Below are 12853 nucleotides of genomic sequence, written 5' to 3'. Positions count from 1 at the left end.
CTTACACAAACAGGGCTGACAAGAGATCAGCATTGAGTTTGAGGGCATTGTGGGGTGAGAAAAGATTTTATTTGCAGTGTCACTGTAGAAACTTACAAAATAAAACAATTAGTCATGTTTTCACTGATTCAGGATGATAGCAGGTGGACTAGATTTTTTTGATAGAGTAGAATTGTTTTCTCTGACTCCAGGTAGTTATATATTTGATCACAATAATGAAATAAAAATTCTGGATGAGATTTGCTTTGAAATTTAAAAACTACATTTGCCTTATCACTACTTGTGTGTGGAATTAAAACAGATAAATAGTTTATTTAAAATAAATGGTTTATTTTTCTGTGCTATCACTCACTTACTGATGTCTTATCATCACTTTACCTGTCTACCTGCGCCTCTTGCCATCAGCCTCCCTCCTGACGTATACCTCTCATCACAGGCTTTTTCTTTCCAACTTGCTCACTATTCGTGGTGATAATCAGTAATATCTCACCGCATAAGTACACAAATTTGGAGATTGATATGAGTTGCTACAATAAATTGTGGCATAAATAAGTCACGCAACAGTACTCAGTGATTCATGGCAAAACTAACTACCAAACGGTTGGGCATAGAAAGCCCAAATACTATTTGGCCTGAGTTACGTGGAGTAATAAGTTAGTGCTTAGCAGAGACCTGCAATACATTTGTGGTATGATTACCATCTATATTGCAACAGAACTTCTTTATCTCCTCATCCTTCCTATGTCATCCCTGCAAAGAAAATATCAGTTTTTGCCTAATATTACTGTGGGATACTGAAGTAGACTTGTGTGTATTTTTGTGTGTGACTAATTTAATTAAACTAAAAATGGTCAGACTGCAAGGTTTGAATCATGAAAAGGGGTTAGGTGTAAAACTGGCATTTTGAAATGGAGATGGCTATGCTAGGGTGAGGTCTCAGCAGATACAGTGTGAATGGAATTTGCATTATGTAGATAAGTTGAGAGGTTGTTTGATTTTCAAAGGGACAGGATAAGATGGTTTACAACTGGCAAGATAAATGAAGCAAAGTTATTAAGTTTATTTGTCCCGAAAGTGCTGGTCAGAAGGACAACTTGGATGACTTTTATGTTCCAGGAAAAGTAACTTCGAAGGGTGAAAGAATGGGATTTACAGATCAAAAGGGAGAAAATATATTTAAAGAAAGATGGAAAGCTGTGTGGGGGTGGCCTGTAAGATCTTGAGAGGTGGGCCATGTGAAACAAACCTGTGAGAAGCAGCCTCTAACTACCTCATAGAAGTGCTGGTTTGGTCCAGAATGCAATTTTCTTTAAAAGCCTTGGAGCTCCATTGTCAAGTGAGTGGGAGAGAGAAGATGTGAAATATCTCCCTTATAGCAACTTGTGGTAATATTGCTGGACTTCTTATAGATTAAGGATCTATTTGGACTGTTACCTGAAAAGGGTATGTGGTTAGAATTCTAGCTAAGTAGGAAACTTTTGGGAACTATCATAAGATTAATTTTAACTGTATAACTGTAAGCTTGTGTATTTAACTTCTTTGCTTGTGTTAATAAATGTTTTAATTTAATATTTAAAATCTCCAAAGTGGACAGTTTACTTCTGACTTCTGTGAACATACCTTCTCATAATAAATATATACAAATTGCAAAATCGTTGTGAGAGCTTGACCAATTTTCCCTTTGTGATTTGGTCAGCCTGGCAATTACCATCTGCCATATCATAACATCCCTCTCATACTCATCCCCTTCCTTTCATCCTTTTCATATCATCCTCATCCGATCCTGCATCCCGCCCTTTCTTCCTATGCCACCCCCACCTCCCTTTCTTTATCTCCCATGCTGCACTCCCCACACATGCCATCCTTCCCCGCCCCCTCCCCCTCCCCCCCATGCCATTACCCCCTCCCCCACAATCCATTCAGCCAGGGTAACTTTGTTGTTGAGTTCTCCTTCCACTGTTTTTCTTCTCCACCAACATCCCCTGCCTGTCTGCCTGCCTCTATTGTATAAGGGCACCCCCAGTTCCACAATTAATGTAGAAACTATCACTTGGGGTTTGTGTTTCCAAACGTATGGACAGCATGTACTCAGCTTCACTTCCGAAACCCTGCATGTTGGGAGGGTGAGATGAGTCTTTGTGCTGTGGATGGGGGAAGCAGCTTGACACCGATCACTGTGGACAATACTCACAGGTTTCAAAATCATTGCATTTAGCAACCACTTCCCCGAAGCAGCATTTTTACAAATTTCTCCTGTGTCCTATCTCACTAAAACAAAATTTAATTTTTGCCATTCACCTCTCTTCGATCAAAATGGCACTGAAAACTAAACCCAGGCAATGGGCCATCAAATAAACCTACCAACAGACACACTCCTTATTGTCATATTTCATTCTAACATTAAGGCACCAAGTGTAATGAATGTAACGATTTTTGACCCAGGAAAGGAAATGTTCCTAAACCAACAGATGCATCCCTTAAACTGACTAATCAATATAATCAGGACAGACAAAATCTGCATATTCTGATTATAGATTCCATTTCACAATAAATCACCAATCTCTAATGTGAGCAGCATAGATCATTCCCAGTCTTGATGTTTTCCTAAAATCTGGAATAAAATGGAAAGGGTCTGTCATGCCGATGAGATACACAGCAGGCGGAGGAATGGAGCGGGAGCAGGTGTGGGAGGGTGCGGAGCTTCAAGGCTGCGCAGCAATGAACTATCTGCTGCCTACTGCTCTACACGTGCTTGTGCCTCCTTGCTTTGGAAGGATATATCGTGTGGTGGATAATGTGATATAGGCAGCATGTGTCCAGGGGGCTGGGTGGGGTGTGGGGACAGGCCAAGCATCCTTATCTGAGTGTTCAGCAGCAGTGGGGTGAGGAGGAACTGCAGCCCTGATATGTCCCACTCTGGTTGGGGTGGGCCACGCGCGAACAAAGCCCATGTACAATTTGCACTAATCAATGCTCATCTCTCATTTTCAGGAGAAGAACATTCATAACCCGGCAGAGCGTGTGAGGACAGGCGGCAGCCAGGCACAGATCGTCATTCTCAGCCATTTCGAGCAGGAGATCCTGGATTTGGAGAGGTGCCATACGCCCAGGACCACTGGTGTCGGTGAGGTTGGGGTGCCAAGGCCAGGTATTTATGACCAACAGTGAGGTCAGCATTGTTCTCCCAGCAGCCTTAGCACTGCTGAGTGTTAAATGATTTAATTTTGCAACATGGCTTGACCATTGCTTATGGAAGGATGAGCGCATAATGATCCGGGGGACAAGGATGAACATTGACATTTTTCAGCATCAGTGGAGCAGGGCCGGGAGGAGGAGAAGCAGATGCCCCCTCTCACACCTGAGGGCCCTGAAGACTCACCAACATCACACCATTTCTGCCAGGCAGGCACCAGCACAGATACGAGCACCTCAGTAGGAGTTAGAACATCGGCTAGTGTCCCGGGACACAGCGGTGAGGGCACTTCACAGCCTCTGGAGGAGCTGGCAGAGACAGAGACTACCCATGGAGCCAGCAGTCGGAGGACTGCAGGGGTCCAGGCATATGCTCAGTCGGTGCCTGATGATGTTCCTCTGGAGTCGTCCGCGACGGAGCAGGTGCAGGAAATGCAGCCGGGTGTGCGGGAGCATCTGGGGGAGATACATGAGGCTATGCTTGGCTTGGTCTCTGTGGTGGTGGAGTCTATGTGGACAATCGTTGAAGCAATGAGCCTCATGTTCAAGCGCCAAGTATCTTCCATGGAGAGAGCGGCGACTCTCGTGGAGAGGCTCCTCCAAGACATCCATCAGGGCTTCCTGGGGATGCGCTCTAATCAGCAAGCCCTCACATCAGCATTGACCTCAACTGGTCAGTGCCAGTGTGGGAGATGGTTTGGGCATCAAGTTTCCCAGCTCGGTGCCCATCCATCCACGGTGAGCAGGACTGAAGCAACCTGACATCAGCACAGCAGCTGCCTGTTGTCTCTGTGGGCACCTCTCAGGGCACTCCGGGTGAAGGCAGCAACTCCTCCGCCCCTCTCCCAGTGACCGTAGCATCTGGTGAGGCTGTGACAACTGGGGAGATGCCAGTTCTGGAACTGACCACTCCCTCCCAGGCGGGGCCAGCACAGGCTCCACGGGCCAGAGGACGACCACCAAGGTTATCAAGGCCAACAGGACAGCAGAGTCAGCAGGCTGTCTCAGATGCCACTCCCAGCGAGGGGCAGCACCAAGACGTAGCACCCAGAAACAAAAGCATAAGGAACCTTTGCACACCATGTGTTTCTCACTAGTGGTTTTGTGTTGGCCCGAGATGAGGTCCTTATGATTTGATTTTATTTTTAACACTATTGCCTTTTCTTTGTAATAAGTTGCTTTGCTTGACACATTAAATTCAGATATGTCACCATGGCTGAGGGTGTCTCTTTCCTCCTCTGTGTTTATGGTTTCCAAAACTGTAATGAGTGCTTTGTTGGCCATTCAGCTTTATTAACAAGGCCCTTAGTTACTGTTGCTAACCTGGCAGATTTTGCACTTAGCTGTCGAGTATCAAGGCGACAGCCCAGATTTGTCCGTCTGGTCCATCTGTATTTTGCTAGCTGAAGATTCATTGGATTGAAGCCTCCCAGGTATCCCTGTCTCCCTGCTGTATGCCCAGGTCAGTGTCCACCCCCTCAGCATTTCCGTGTGTGTGCTCATCCTCGGACTCACTGCTGGACTCATCATGTGCAGCTGCAGCCACGTCTTCATTGTCCACTGTGTCCCCCCTTTCCAGCGCCAGATTGTGGAGAGCGCAGCATGCAACCACTATCACCGAGAATGATCTGGGGGGTACTGGAGTGCGCCCCCTGAGTGATCCAAGCATTGGAATTGCACCTTGAGAAGACCAATGGTTCTCTCCATCACAGCCCTTGTGGAGGCTCCTATTGTACCGCTGCTCAGCATCTGTTCTTGGATGGTGAAGAGATGTCATGAGCCACCTTCACAGGTGATAGCCCTTGTCACCCAGCATCCATCCATCAAGCCAGCTGGAGCACTGAAGAGCCCCGGCTCCTGGGAGTGTCTGAGGATGTAAACATCATGGGAGCTGCCTGGTACCTTGCACAGACTTGTAGAATCAGCATCCTGTGATCACACACTATCTGCACGTTCATGGAGTGGAAGCCCTTCCTGTTGATAAAGGCACCGAGCTCACCTGCTGGAGCCTTGATGGCCACGTGTGTACAGTCTGTAGCACCCTGGACGCGGGGGAAGCCAGCAATGGCCGCGAAGCCTCTGGCTCGCTGTGTCTGGCTTGCCTGGTCCCAATGGAAGTGGATGAAGGTCAATGCCAGTCTGAACAGAGCATCTGTAAGCTGCTTGACACAAGTCTGGACAGCTGATTGGGAGACACCGCAAAGATCACCCACCAAGCCCTGGAAGGAGCCAGAGGCATAGGAGTTGAGGGCAGCTGTGACCTTTAGAGCCACTGACATGGGTTATTCACCCACACAGTTAGCGGAGATCTCAGGCTCAATCATCTGACAGGTATAGTTGACTGTCTCCCTTGAGAGGCGGAGCCTCCTTCGGCACTGAACTGCAGACATATTGAGGTAGCTGCTTCGCTGCCTGTATACCCTGGCAGCAGGATAGTGGCATCTTCTGCAGCTCCTTCCACCTTGGTCTACCTCTTGGCCCTGTGCCCCTTGTGCCTGTGCCTCTCCTCCCAAAGGTGGCGCCCCTGGAGGCTGAATGTGTACTCCTGGCCTCCTCCCCCTTCTATGCCTCCCTTCCTCCTCAGAGGAACTGTCTCCAGTGGACAGATCTGCTCCCATTCCCAGGCTATGGGAAGGCTTCCTGAAACCTGGAGGCCCAGAAAAGGTTCCTCACTGCAGAGTGCTAACCTGAAGGCTAAGAGTCCAGAAAAAACAGCTGGAATGCGTTTTGAAGTACTGCAGAGCACACAGGCAAGTTTCAAAAACTTTCATAAATAAATACTTGACTGTGCACATTCACAACCCCAGTGAGCCTTTTTATCCCGCCCATGGATGAGGTTTATACAAATGTGTCTTGCAAAATTCATCGACCTGAATATTGCACAGGCACTGAAACATCAGCATCGATTGCATACTCAAGGGCCTTAAGTGGCCCGTTAATTAATGGTGGGTGTGTGTTGGACATCATTGCACGCCCACCCAATTAAATATTGCAATAGCGCAAGGTGACATCAGGACACTCACCCAACGTCACCGCGTGTCATTTTACACACGGACGTGCGGGGCCCCTGAACGCCAACAGGAAAATTCTGCCCTGAGTGTTTTCTGATCCAGAACTGTAGCCGACTGATTGAAAGGCTGGCTGAGGCTAGTGCAGCTCTTTTTATAATACTCTTTAAAAATATGTTGCATAACCTTTTTTAAAGTTATTACATGAAGCCAGTATTGTGTGAATAAAACTTCTCTGCTTTAAACTGCATCTACCATGTGTCTGCCCATCCACCAACCTGCCCAATTCCTCACTACGATTTCAAACTTTGTGTCATCTGCCAACTTTCAATTTTCCTTCCTTGTAGTTTTTTGCTCTTTGTTCCCAGCTGGTTAACCACTGTCAACGAGTTAACATCAGTGCTCAACATAAAACTTGCCAGAGTTCAAGGCTAATGGGGTATGCCTATTAGAGGTCATATGGATTGAAACATCAGTCTGTTTCGCTGAGTGTGAGCGCAGGGCAGAGTTTCAAAACCAGCCCATTTTAAAGCCGTGCTACATGTGATTGGAGTGCTTGGGGCTGACAATAGCTGCAGCTATCTTGAGGTTTGAATAAATCCTCCATGACATTTCTTACTTATCAAGCAGTAACAAACCATTTCTTCTAGGGGTACCTCCTGCAATTAGGGGAAATAGCTCAGGAAAAATTGTCTGTTGTTCCTTTAGTGTCAGAATATTAATTATATTCTTGAGTTAAGGCAAGCAATTGAAAAAGTTCTTCAACTGTAATTATTGTGCAGGAAAGCCCCAAAGCCAATGGTTCTGGGTCTTGCAAAATCCTGGACAGTCACCATTTTAGGGACAGAATTCTAGAGCTCAGGACCCAGGCGGCTGAAGGTACGGCCACCAATGGTGGAGTGATTAAAATCGAGGATGGTCAAGAGGTTGGAATTGGAGGAACACGGAGATCCATGGGATATCCTAGAGGATTATAAGGCTGGCAGAGGTTACGGGGCTGGGGGCTTGCGTGAGGCCATGGAGGGCTTTGAAAACAGCAGCCAGGATGTACCATTCCATAGCTAAGTCCCATGGTAGGAACGGGGAGCGAGAATCTTGTCCGCCATGGAGTCCAGTGGGAAATCACACTGAAATTGCACAATGCTGGGCTCATTAATTATGCAGCTGAGAGTTTCCCGGTGTTGTTTGTGGTGGGGCAGGCTGGAAGTCATGCACCTTGCCATCATATCCAAGCACCATTGATAAAAGAGGCCTGGACAGCTACTGCTTTATCTCGCTCTTAACTACAGACCAGGGCCTGGAATGCAGAACGCAAGGAACACCGGCACCCAGGTTCAGCAAAGCTTCTATGGCAGTACTGTTGAATGCAGTGGAGAGGAGGAGAGACATCCTCTGCCTGAGGGATAGAAGGAGAAGTCCCACCCGGCTCATCAACCCTGCATGGGGGGCACAGCCACAATGTTAAGTACCAATTGCATTCACCAGAAGACAGTCGTGTAGTGCAGGAAAAAGATCAATGACCTTATCTGCACCCCCAGGGTAAGAAGACACCCTACTCCCCATACTCACCTCACTGAATGGGAACTGGGTCATGGGCCTCAGTGGAAAGGTCACCATCTGTGCTGCCCATGCATAAAACGCCTCTCAACCTATTGCGGTGATGCCTCAGAGCCCCACTGCAGTCCATGTAGTCTGCAGGGAGAGAGGCAACAGCTGGCCTTTGACCTTGTCACACAGAGAGCTCATACAGTGTTCGGGGGCGTTGGCGTGGAGGGCACCAGCATTCGCTGCTGATGCCATGCCATGTCGGCCTTACCCTTCTATCTGCATGAGCTCACCGCTCTGGTGGGTGCTGCTGAAGAAGCCTTGCGGGCAAACTGCAGTGCATCTTTCACATGACACACTGTAGCCAGTGGGTTGTTGGTGAAGACTGGCAGCATGTGAATGCCACCCGCATCCTAACTGCTCTCAAGCCATCTTCTCTCCTTGTGCAGGACAAGTTAATGCACAGCAAGTGCGATAGGGAGAGGACGGGAGAGGGCATGGCTGCTGTCCGGCACCTCACACCATTGGAAGAGTGGGCTGCTGAGCTGGCAGGGAAGGTTCAGGACCATTCATGTGCAGGCAGCGAGGCCGGCGTCTGGCCTCCATCCACTAAGGAATAATTTCCTATTCTCTTTACATATAAACCTAAGGGTCACACTCGGTGCCATGTTGGAGGCAGCCCATGCAGTCACTCACTCTCCCCTCTCTCGATTACAAGTGCCAGCAAGAAGACGGCGAGGCCAGACTCTGAAACCGAGTCCAGCACCAGCCTGCAGAGAGCCGAGAAGGATGAGGATGATGAAGCTATTGCACCTGAAGAGCCGTCACAGCAGTCACCTACACTCTGCACCAGCCCAGAGACACAGACCTGGGTGAGTACACGATCTAGTTCAGACAGGGTTTGATGCTCTGGTGGTCACCTCATGGACAGAGGAAGAGGAGGCAGCCAAGGTCACTGGCACTCAGAGGACTGCTGGACAAGATCTTCATCTAAGTTTGAGTCAGATGATGAGCCTCTGGGATCGAGGTGCCCTATGCCCCTCTTGAGTAGCCCAAGAGGGTGAAGGGGCACCTTGACCTCTCTCCAGGTGCACCTTTCTTTCAAGGAGCCAGGGAGGGGCCCTTTGGCATTAGACAGACACCCCTGGGACCTCCACTCAGGATTCTTTGAGGATGCCTGGCCATTCCGAGTCACTTCAGTCTATGACCCAATCAGGTCTGGCCTCTGGGACCACAGGGGGTGCACCTGCCCCAGAGCAGGCGGCCCAAACTAAGCCGGGGCCCTTCAGGCCTTGAGGATCCAGAGGGATGATCGCCAAAATCATCAAAGACAACAGGGCATTGTGGTGAGCAAGCTGCTTCCACCCCCGCTGCAGGTATCGGGGATGCACCTAGAAGCAGCAGCAATAAATATAAAATAAAAAAGTTCTGATCTCACGATGGTGGCGTTGATGCACTATCTTTGCTGATTGTTGATGCACATATGTAGTCTTGCACTTTAAGGAGGTCTGCTGTCTTTTCATTGTGTCTGTTCACTTTAATGCCTGTGTGCAACCCCTATATTCAAGGGGACGGCCCATCCCAGTCACTGCTGAAATGTGAACTCTCCTCCTTCCCACCCCAAAGATCCACATTGCATTTCATTTGCCTTCCAGCAACTCGAACTGCCTCTTTACCTGTTGTTGCAGGACTGTCACGCTGCCACACTACCACATACCATCCCCCACCTTTAACAGTCACCATTCCATCATACACCAATTCCCTCAGTGTGCACCCCCCCCAGGATTCTTCAACTTATGCCACAGACCCCTCCTTCTGAACCCTCCCCCTCACTCACATTCCCCTTGTCCACCTACAACCCCCATCCTCATTCCCCTTGTCCACCTCCACTCCCCGAGCCTCATTCCCCTTGTCCACCTACAACCCCCACTCTCATTCCCCTTGTCCACCCATAACCCCCACCCTCATTCCCCTTCTTTCCCCCTCTGCCTTTGGACATCCAAACCCACCCCACCTCTTTGTGCCTCTCCTCCCTGTCTTCCTCCCACCCCCCTCCATTCCCCCCAACAAAGGCCTTCGTTTTGTGCCGTTACCTGCTGCAGCCATACACCTGTTGCTGAATGCTCCACTTGGCCAAGGCTCCACCTGCAGGTCCTGCCTCCAACATCGACTCCAGGCTGCTCCAGGCAAGACCCAACTTGTGCACATCATGTTGGTCCAGACACATTGTCAGGGGTGGAGGGGAGGGGAGGGGGAGGGAAATTCTGGTTAGGTGTTCATTTGAGATGCAAAACGGCTTCTCGATGGCCTATGGTGGGAATGGTGACCTGCAATTATCCCACCACGACGGTCTAGATCACAATTCCCACTGTCATTTCCTGCTGTCGGGATGTTTCGGCCCCCAACATATTGCCTGCTCCCGCCCGCCATGAACCCTGCCACTGGTGGGAGGAGGCAATTCCACCCAAAAATCTGATGCCCATCTTCCTGCACCAATTCCCCTTTTAATTCCTTTTTAATAGGAGGATTGATCAATTAAATATGTTGCTGGAGAATTGGTGTAGGAGGGAGGATATCAGATTTCTGAGGCATTGAGACCGGTTCTGGGGCAGGTGGGACCTGTACAAGCCAGACGGGTTACACCTGAACAGGACTGGGACTGATATACTCGCAGGGAGATTTGCTAGTGCTGTTGGGGTGGGTTTAAACTAGCTCATCAGGGGATGGGAACCTGAGGGATGGCCAAAAGGACACACTACCTGAATGTGCCCAGCATTCACAATAAGCTAGATGACCTAAAGGCACAAATAGAGGTAAATGGGTATGATATAATTGCCATTACGGAAACATGGCTGCATGGTGATCAAGACTGAGAACTGAATATTCAAGGATATTCGACATTTAGGAAGGACAGACAAGAAGGGAAAGGATGGAGTTGCGCTATTAATAAAGGATGGGATCAGTGCATCAGTAAGGGAGGAGTTCAGGTTGGAAGCACAATGTGTAGAATCTGTTTGGATGGAACTAAGAAACAACAAAGGGCAGCAGACATTGGTCACCAAACAGTAGTGATAATGTGGGGGATGGTATTAATCAGGAGATGAGAGAAGCATTTAGCATGGGCAACACTGTAATCATGGGTGACTTCAATCTGCATAAAGACTGGGTAAACCAATTGAGCACTAATGCTGTGGAAGACGAGTTTCTGGAGTTTGTTAGGGATGGTTTTCTAGAGCAGTATGTTGAGAAACCGACTAGAGAACAGGCTATTTTAGATCTAGTGTTATGTAATGAAAAAGGGTTAATTAATAATCTTGTTGTAAAAGGACCTTTAGGGATGAGTGACCACAATATGATAGAATTTTACAGTATGTTTGAAAGTGAGGTAGTTCACTCTGAAGCAAGGGTGCTAAAGTTGAATAAAGGAAATTATGAAGACATGAGGGACAAATTGGCTGAGGTGGATTGAGAAAATACATTATGACTGCACATAAGCCATGGATGGTCTTCAAAGAACTATTACATAGCTTACAGCACCTATGCATCTCTTCAAGGTGCAAAAACTCAAAAAAGTCAGTCAACTGCAGCTAACAAAGGAAGTTAAGGATTGTATCAGGTTAAAAGAAAAGGCCTATAAAGTTGCCAGAAGTAGTAGTAAACCTGAGGATTGTGAGGTTTTTAGAATACAGCAAAGGAAGACCAAGAAACTGGGAGGGAGAATAGAATATGAATGCAATCTAGCAAAAAACATAAAAACAGATTCCTGAGATGATTCCTGGGATGAAGATGTTGACTTATCAAGAACGGCTAAACAGGTTGAGTCTTTATTCATTAGAGTTTAAAAGAATGAGTGGGTGATGTTACTGAAATATATAAGATTCTGAGGGGGCTTGACAGGCATGTTGAGAAGATGTTCCCACTATTGGGGGAATCTCGAACTAAGGGACATAGTTACAGAATAAGGGGCACTCATTTGAAACTGAGATGTGAAGGAATTCTTCTCTCAGAGGGTAGTGAACGTCTGGAATTCTCTACCCCAGAGTGTTATTGAGGCTAGATCACTGAAAGCATTTAAAGGGGAGGTAGATAGAATTTTGAAATATCAGGGAGTTGAGGGTTATGAGGAGCTGGCATGAAAGAGGAGTTGAGGTTTGAGGTAGATCAGCCATGATCTTATTGGATGGCGGGACAGGCTTGAGGGGCCGAATGGCTTACTCCTGCTCATATTTCTTATGGGCTGTAAAACTTCCAAAGTACGTAAAAAGGAAACATTTGGCTAAGAGAAATGTGTGCCCATTACAGGCAGAGTCAGGAGAATTCATAATGGGGAATAGAGAAATGGCAGAGAAGCTAAATGATTACTTTGTGTCTGTCTTCACTGAGGAAGATACAGGAAATCTCCCAGATTTAGAGATCCAAGGGACTAGGGAGAATGAGGAGTTGAAAGAAATTAGTCTAAGGAAGTTATATTAATGGGACTGAAAGTTGATAAGTCCCTGGGACCTGATATTCTGCATCCCAGATTGTTGAAAGAGGTTGCTATAGAGATAGTGGATGCATTGGTGATCATCTTTCAAAACTCTATAGATTCTGGAATGGTTCCTGAAGATTGGAAGGTAGCAAATGTCATCCCACTATAAAAGAAGGGAGGAAGAGAGAAAACAGGGAACTACAGACCTGTAAGCCTTTCACTAGTAGTAGGGAAAATGCTAGAATCCATTATAAAGGATGGATATTTGGATAATCATGATCTGATTGAGCATAGTCAGCCTGGATTTACAAATGGGAAATCATGTTTGACGAATTTGTTGGGGTTTTTTGAGGATGTTACTAACAAAATTGATAAAGGAGAGTCAATCGACATAATGTACTTGGATTTTCAGAAGGCTTTTGACAAATTCACCCACAGGAGGTTGATTAACAAAATTAAAGCACATGAGAAAGGAGGCAAAATACTTGCATGGATTAAGGATTGGCTAACAGGCAGAAAACAGAGAGTAGGAATAAATGGGTCATTCTCGCTTTGGCAGGCTGTGACTAGTGGGGTACTGCAAGGATCAGTACTAGGGCCCCAGCTGTTAACAATATATATCAATGATTTGGATGTG

The sequence above is a fragment of the Carcharodon carcharias genome, chromosome 4, assembly GCF_017639515.1.
Source record: "Carcharodon carcharias isolate sCarCar2 chromosome 4, sCarCar2.pri, whole genome shotgun sequence".
NCBI classification, from domain to species: Eukaryota; Metazoa; Chordata; class Chondrichthyes; order Lamniformes; family Lamnidae; genus Carcharodon; species Carcharodon carcharias.
This window is presented reverse-complemented; position numbering follows the sequence as displayed.